Source organism: Ananas comosus, linkage group 1, assembly GCF_001540865.1.
Source record: "Ananas comosus cultivar F153 linkage group 1, ASM154086v1, whole genome shotgun sequence".
Classification (NCBI taxonomy): domain Eukaryota; kingdom Viridiplantae; phylum Streptophyta; class Magnoliopsida; order Poales; family Bromeliaceae; genus Ananas; species Ananas comosus.
In genome coordinates, this window is record NC_033621.1 from 13,837,069 (window position 1) to 13,845,262 (window position 8,194).

The window sequence follows — 8,194 nt, forward strand, 5'->3', positions numbered from 1 at the left end:
AACGCAGGTTGGCTTCCCTCTTTCTCTCTCTAGCTTCTTTTATTTGTTTCTTTGTGATTTTGGAGATAAGTCGATCTTAGTTTTCGTTCACTTGGTCTTTGGAGGTTGCTTGCGCATCTTGGGTGGTTCCGATGGAGGTTGAGCCATTTGAGGTAGGGCTAGCGCGAGGTTCTCCTATCGACTTCTAGCCGATATTGGACGAGCGTTCGAGGTGGGTTAATATTTATCGAAATCGTCGAACTTCCTTCTAAAGGCATAAAGTTGGCAGCAAGTATTTCTTAGCTTTGTTCATCATGTTTAGTAGCTCGAATTCATAGATTTGCATATCTTTTATGAAACCTGAAATTGGAGCCTAATTTAATAATTTAAGAAGATTTGTTACATGCTAGACTGGAATTTGACTTAGGAGAAAACTCGTAGAACCTACACTGTCACTTTTCGAAAAGTAACCGAATTAGCTTCAGGAGCTGTTATTCTTTTGTATCACCGCTGTTAGTGCGTAGTGAATACTCAGATTAGTGTAGGTTGAGGTTACGCTCGTGCTGAGGGGCCGAGCTTGTTTTTACAGTAGGGTTTGAACTGTTTTGTACTGTCGGGTGCCGTCGGGGGTTGATGGTGGACCGGATGTTTACATCTTGTTTCAAATTTGTGCCAAGGGCACATGAGCTTTGGTTGTTACACCAGTTTGACCCATTTGCATTGACTATAGCATGTGTGAGCCTGATTGAGCTCAACAGAGACACGATTGTATACTCGGTTCGGTCGCTTCCACGAGTGCCGCTCCAAAGTGAGGCTTTACTTGCGTTGGTGTCGCAGCAGTCCCGTTTAGACAGTTCTTGGACCGGCCACCCCCGTGGGTGGTGTGCGGTGTACCTCGGGTACAGGCTGGACGGGCCAGTTGGCAGTCCCTCGAGATTGGGTCAGTGTGTAGCTAGTGATGCATTTCTTTGTCTACAGTGAGTCCGGTTTGGGATAGCGGTAGTATAGCGGCATACAGCTGTAGAGTTTCTTCCGGCTTTCTTACTATCTTTTAGCTATTTGTGTCTTATCTTACTGTAGATTTAGTGGGTGTGTCGTTGAGGTCGGTGACTACACCCACTGAGGACTGCTCTATTTTGCAGTAGTTCTTACACCCAGTTGTTACCACCTTTTTGCAGACTCGTCCGTTGCTGCTGCTGTTGCTGATTCTGACCGCGGTAAGAGAGTCGCGAGCTAGATCCCTACCATGTTTTAGTTATAGTAGCTCTTTATCTCCTGTATAGCTATATTCTGTTTACAGGTACAGCTATCGCTTCGTATACACAAAAAATTTCTATGTATATGGCGGGTTTGTTGGCGTGCACGAAAAAACGTGGTAATCCGGGGCGTGACAGATTAAGTTGGTATCAGAGCTTAGAATTAGATCGTTGGGATCTAGAAAACCCAAGGCTTGGCAGACCTTAGGAAGGTAAGACGCGAGAGGCGTGACTTATTGCGAAAGTCAGCGATTGAGTTCTTTTAATTCCTTCTAGAGTGAATGGAGTGACTATAGGAGTATCTATTTCTGCTAGATAAATTATGTCGGCTGCAGACGACATATTTTTACGGAGGAACAGAGATGGCCTTCTAGACTTTCGCTTGATTGGGTCGAGAGTTGTTTGTGTTTTATATCTGACCCTTAATTTGGTTTCAGGTAGCCATGAGGCCGTATCAACGCTGAGGTCGACTGCCAACGCGGGATCGTTCCGCACCACCAGAGATGCCAGAGCAGGCGGGATCGAGTGCACCCGTGAATTTGAGAGAACAGTTGGCTGCCTTGACTGAGGTGACCAGGCAGCAGGGTGCGTTATTATAGAGGATGTGTGAGACATTCACTCAGCTGCCAAGTGCCGTGCCCGGAGCGTCGGAGCAGCAGGCGCCACCCCCGACTACCCCAGTGGCCGCACCAGCCACATCTGTATCCCCACCAGCGGCAGCTCCTACAGCACAAGTTGCACCTACTGGAGAGGCATCACAGATGTCAGAGGTCGAGCAAGACGGATGACTGAGAGGCTAGCTCATTTTTGCCGATTTGATCCGCCCCACTTTGATGGTAGTTCACCGAACCCTGGGTTGTAGAGGCATGGGTGAGTGCAATGGAGAAGTTGTTTGAGAGCCTCTTTTTATCGAAGCGGGAGCAGGTACATCTGGCAGTACATTGCTTGGCGGGTAATGCACATGCCTGGTGGAGGAGGATGCGGCAGAACCGAGATTTGGATGCTCTACAGATGAGATGGGACGAGTTTTGTGGGATGCTGTACGGGGCCTATTTCCCAAGCAGCGTAAAACAGAAACTCGCAGAGGACCTGAAGAAACTGCAGCAGGGGGATCAGTAAGTACAGGAGTATACTCGGGAGTTTACGAGGCTTCTAAACTGTGTGCCGTTTATAGCCAAGGATGAAGCTTATAAGGTATATCTGTATGAGAGAGGTTTGAGGCCAGAGATCTTTGTATTGGTACAGGTGCAGAGGTTGCGGACCTTGGATGCGTCAATTGAGCAGGCATTGTGGGTTGAGCGAGGAGCTGTATCGGTCCGTGAGCGGGCGACGGTACTGGGGCAGGCTCAGGACAAGAAGTGCCCGATTCCAAATGATGGAGGACAAACTAGTGGTCCGCCGAAGCCTCCACGATCATGCTCTCAGGGTCGTGGGTCTTTGGGGCGACAACGGTCCGGTGGATCCCGTCAGTAACGACAACAGCAGGGAGATCCACACTGTATCATTTATGGGGGACCACACTGGCCTCGACAGTACGAGCAGAGAGAGGGCCGGTGTTTTGGATGTGGCCAGTCGGGGCATCTGCGGGCAGCTTGTCCCCGAGCAGGATCACCAACACCTTCGACGGCGTCGGCCTCGCCGGTACCTCAGCAAACTTTTGGAGCACCACAGAGCTATAGCCAGGTTGACAGGGCTTCAGTGTCGCGGCAGAGTGAGCGGCGACAGCAGGCATCGAGTGGCAGGGTGTATGTAGCTCAGGTTGATGACTCCACGGCCGCAGATCGTGTGGTTGCAGATATCTTTTTAATTTCTGGCATGAAAGCTCGTGCATTATTTGATACCGGTGCATCACATTCTTTTGTTAGTCGAGTATTTGCATCATTGCATGGACTAGAATAGGGCCGCTATCACATGCACGAGAAGTGCAGATTCCTGACCATGTTTTACCTGTGGCAGAGTGTTGTTGGGCTTGTCTAGTGTAGTTGAGATCTTGGATTATGCCTGTAGACCTGTTGGTCTTGGGGCAGTTGCAGGACATTGATCTAGTGCTTGGCATGGATTGGCTAGCTCGGTTCTATGCGACGATCGACTGTGAAGCTAGGATAGTGACGTTCCGCGAGCCAGGCTAAGAGAAGTTCATTTACAGAGGCTGTAGGAGTACGCTGTTCGCCACCTGAATTTCTTCAGCGAGGGCTAGACAGATGATTAGTCGAGCATGCATCGCTTTCCTGGCGATGGTAGTAGAGGTGCCTATGGTGGAACCGGGACTCGAGGATATCCCTGTAGTTCGCTAGTTCTCGGATATTTTTCCTCCTGAATTGACGACTATGCCGCCGGACAAAGAGATTGAGTTTGTGATTGACGTGGTTCCGGGAACTGCGCCAATCTCGAAGGCTCCTTACAGAATGGCACCAGCGGAGATGAGAGAGCTAAAGACACAGCTTTAGGATCTGATGGATATGTGAGACCCAGCTTGTTGCCTTGGGGAGCGCCGGTGTTATTCGTGAAGAAGAAGAATGGTTCACTTAGACTGTGTGTGGATTACCGAGAGTTGAATAAAGTGACCATCAAGAACAAGTATCATTTGCCGCGCATTGATGATCTGTTTGATCAGTTGTAAGAATCTTGTGTCTTCTCGAAAATTGATCTGCAATCAGGTTACTACCAGCTGAGGGTGAGGGTCGAAAATGTTCCCAAGATGGCTTTTCGAATATAGTACGGGCATTATGAGTTTACAGTGATACCTTTTGTATTGATTAATGATCCTGCCGCTTTTATGGATTTGATGAATCGAGTATTTAAGCCGTTCTTGGATAAATTTGTAGTAGTATTCATTGATGATATTCTGATTTACTCCCAGAGTGATGCAGACCACGAGGAGCACTTGAGGATTGTGTTACAACTTCTGAAAGAAAAGAAGTTGTATGCCAAGTTGAAAAACTGCGAGTTTTGGCTTCGGGAGGTTGCTTTTTTCGGCCATGTGATTTCTGCAGTTGGAGTTGCAGTTGATCCGAAGAAGATTGATGCGATTCAGGATTGGCCCAGACCGACAACGGTTACCGAGGTGAGGAGTTTACTTGGATTGACTGGTTATTACCGTCGGTTCGTGGAAGATTTTGCGAAGCTTTCCACACCCCTCACTCGATTGACTCATAAAGGAATCAAGTTCATCTGGCGTGAAGATTGTTAGAGGAGCTTCGATGAGTTGAGGCAGAGGCTGATGTTGGCTCCTATTCTTGCTCTTCGTGTGATGGGGGAAGGATTCGTGATCTACAGTGATGCGTCACACAGCGGTTTGGGTTGTATTTTGATGCAGCATGATAGAGTAATTGCTTATGCTTCTCGGTAGTTAAAGGATTATGAGAAGAATTACCCTACGCATGATTTTGGGCTTGCTGTTGTAGTATTTGCTCTGAAGTTGTGGCGGCATTATCTGTATGGTGAGTACTGTGAGTTCTTTACAAATCACAAAAGTCTCAAGTATCTGTTCATTCAGAAGGAATTGAACTTGAGGCAATGCAGGTGGTTGGAGTTATTGAAGGATTATGATATCCGTATTCAGTATCACCCTGGTAAGGCGAATGTGGTGGCAGATGTGTTGAACAGGAAGTGAGTGCAGAGCCTCAGTATGATGATCACCCAACAATGGCCGTTACTTGAGGAGTTACAGAGGTTTAAACTTGAGGTGGTGTCCCTTGGAACCACTGCTAGACTGATATCTATGGTCTTGCAGCCCACTCTGTTGAATAGGATCAGGAAGAAACAAAGTGGAGACCCTCATTTGTTGAGGATTCGAGAGCAGATAGAGAGGGGACTGACAGAGGATTTCGCTATGGACAGTTTGGGAGTACTGCGGTACAGGGACCAACTGTGTGTGCCTATAGATTCAGAGATCCAAAAGGAGATTTTGAGAGAGGCTCATTACTCGCCTTATACGGTTCACCCTGGTGGAACCAAGATGTATAAGAATTTGAAGCCACATTTCTAGTGGAATGGAATGAAGAGGGACATTAAAAGATGTATGGCTCAGTGTCTGACTTGTCAACAGGTGAAGGCGGAGCATCGTGTGCTTGCTGGCAAGCTTCTGAATCTTTCAGTGCGAGAGTGGAAATGAGATCAGATCACCATGAACTTTGTCGTGGGTTTACCGAGAGCTCAGGGTGGATTTGATGCTATCTGGGTGATAGTGGATAGACTGATCAAGTCTGCCCACTTCCTATCGGTGCAGACCACTTGGTCCAGGGAGCGACTCGCTGAGTTATATTTGGATGAGGTAGTGTGGTCTCATGGTGTGCCTACCTCGATTGTATCAAATAGAGACCCGAGGTTCATCTCGCGTTTCTGGAGGAGCCTTCAGACGGCTTTGGGTACGCAGCTTTATTTTAGTATAGCCTTTCATCCACGGACAGATGGTCAGTCGGAGCGGACCATTCAGACTCTAGAGGACATGTTGAGAGCTTGTGTTCTGGATTTTGGAGGAAGGTGGTATCGACACTTCAGACTGGTTGAGTTTACGTACAACAACAGCTATCAAGCGAGCATTTGAATGGCTCTGTTTAAAGCGTTGTATGGACGCAAATGCCGATCCCCTTTACATTAGAGTGATGTGGGTGAGAGGAATAATTTGGGCCCTGATATTATGTTGGAAATAGAGAAAAATGTCAGAGTTGTGCGACAACATCTTGAGACCACCCAGAGTTGGAGTTTCAAGTTGGAGACCATGTGTACCTGAAAGTCTCGCCGTCCGGAGGGATTCGCAAATTTTGGGTTCGTGGAAAGCTCAGTCCACGATTTGTTTGCCCTTTTGAGGTTTTGGAGCGAGTCGGGCCAGTGGCTTATAGGATTGCACTTTCCTCGCGACTTACCGGTATCCATAATGTGTTCCATGTCTCAGCTTTGAGGAGATATGTTTTCGACTCCTCTCACGTGATTGACTTTACTCCACTTAAGTTAGGCGAGCACCTGAGGTACGAGGAGCGACCGGTGCGGATTCTTGTTCGTGAGACGAAAGAATTGCGCAACCGGGTCATACCATATGTGAAAGTGCAGTGGAGTAATCATAAGGAGCGTGAGGCGACTTGGGAGCCGGAGACTATGATGCAGGAGTTCTACCCCTACTTGTTTGAGGCACCGTGTTGAGATATGATTCTAAGTTTCGAGGACGAAACTTTTTGTAGTAGAGTAGGATATAGTGTCCCTGGGGTTTAGCTGTTTGAGAGACTTCAGCATCTGTGGCTTGTCCACACGTCTGGTAAGTGTCGGGACAAGTCGGAGTCGTTTTGGCGCGAATTGGACGCAAAACGGACTTGGTGCAGTGCAAGAGTGGAATTCTGACACTAAAATCTACAAAGTGCAGGATTTCAATGTTGAGAACCAGTACCTGGGATGAGTACCGATACCCCAAAGGGATTACAGATTTGAATGCTCTCGGATTTGTACAGTTTGATACTGAGTACCGATACTTGTTGGTGAGTACCGATACTGGGACTGAGTACCGGTACTGCATCGGGCTAGTACCACAATCCGGCGTGCGAGTTTGCGGAAAGAGGGCCGAGTACCGATACCCAAGTTGAGTAGCGGTACTCCAAAAGGCAAATCGAGTTGGTAAGAGGTATTTTGGTCTTTTTGGGCAGATAAGTACCAACTGACCCCAGCCTTCTCTCTTTGTGCCTGAGGTTGGAGAACACAGGCTGGCTTCCTTCTTTCTCTCTCTAGCTTCTCTTCTTTGTTTCTTTGTGATTTTGGAGAGTCGATCTTAGTTTTTGTTCGCTTGGTCTTTGGAGGTTGCTCGCGTACCTTGGATGGTTCCGATGGAGGTTGAGCCATTTGAGGTAGGGCTAGCGCGGGGTTCTCCTATCGACTTCTAGCCGACGTTGGACGAGTGTTCGAGATGGGTTAATGTTTATCGAAATCGTCGGATTTACTTCTAAGTCATAGAGTTAGCAGCATGTATTTCTTGGCTTTGTTTATCATGTTTAGTAGCTCGAATTCATAGATTTGCATATCTTTTATGAAACCTGAATTTGGAGCCTAATTTAATAAATTTAGAAGATTTGTTACATGCTGGACTGGGATTTGACTTAGGAAAAAACTCGTAGAACCTACACTGTCACTTTTCGAAAAGTAAACGAATTAGCTTCAGGAGCTGTTATTCTTTTGCATCACCGCTGTTAGTGCATAGTGGATACTCAGATTAGTGTAGGTTGAGGTTACGCTCGTGCTGAGGGGGCGAGCTTGATTTTATAGTAGGGTTTGTACTGTTTTGTACTGTCAGGTGTCGTCGGGTGTTGATGGTGGACCCGGATGTTTACATCTTATTTCAGATTTGTGCCGAGGGCACGTGAGCTTTGGTTATTAGACCAATTTAACCCATTTGCATTAATTATAGCCTGTGTGAGCCTGATTGAGCTCAACAGAAACACTCTTGCATACTCGGTTGGGTCGCTCCCACGAGTGCCGCTCCGAAGTGAGGTTTTACTGGCGTTGGTGTTGCAGGAATCCCGTTTGAGCAATTCTTGGACCGGCCACCACCGTGAGTGGTGTGCGGTGTAGCTTGGGTACAAGCTGGACGAGCCAGTTGGCAGTCCCTCGAGATTGGATCAGTGTGTAGCTAGTGATACATTTCTGTGTCTACAGTGAGCCTGGTTTGGGATAGCGGTAGTATAATGGCATAGAGCTGTAGAGTTTCTTCCATCTTTCTTACTATCCTTTACCTATTTGTGTCTTACCTTACTGTAGACTTAGTGGGTGGGCCGTTGAGGTCGATGACGATACCCGCTGAGGACTACTCTGTTTTGCAGTAGTTCTCACACCCAGTTGTTGCCACCTTTTTGCAGACCCGTCCGCTGCTGTTGCTGCTGCTGTTGCTGATTCCGACCACAGTACGAAAATTTCTATGTATACAGCGGGTATGTTGGTGTGCTCGAAAAAACGTGGTAATCTGAAGCGTAATAAATATT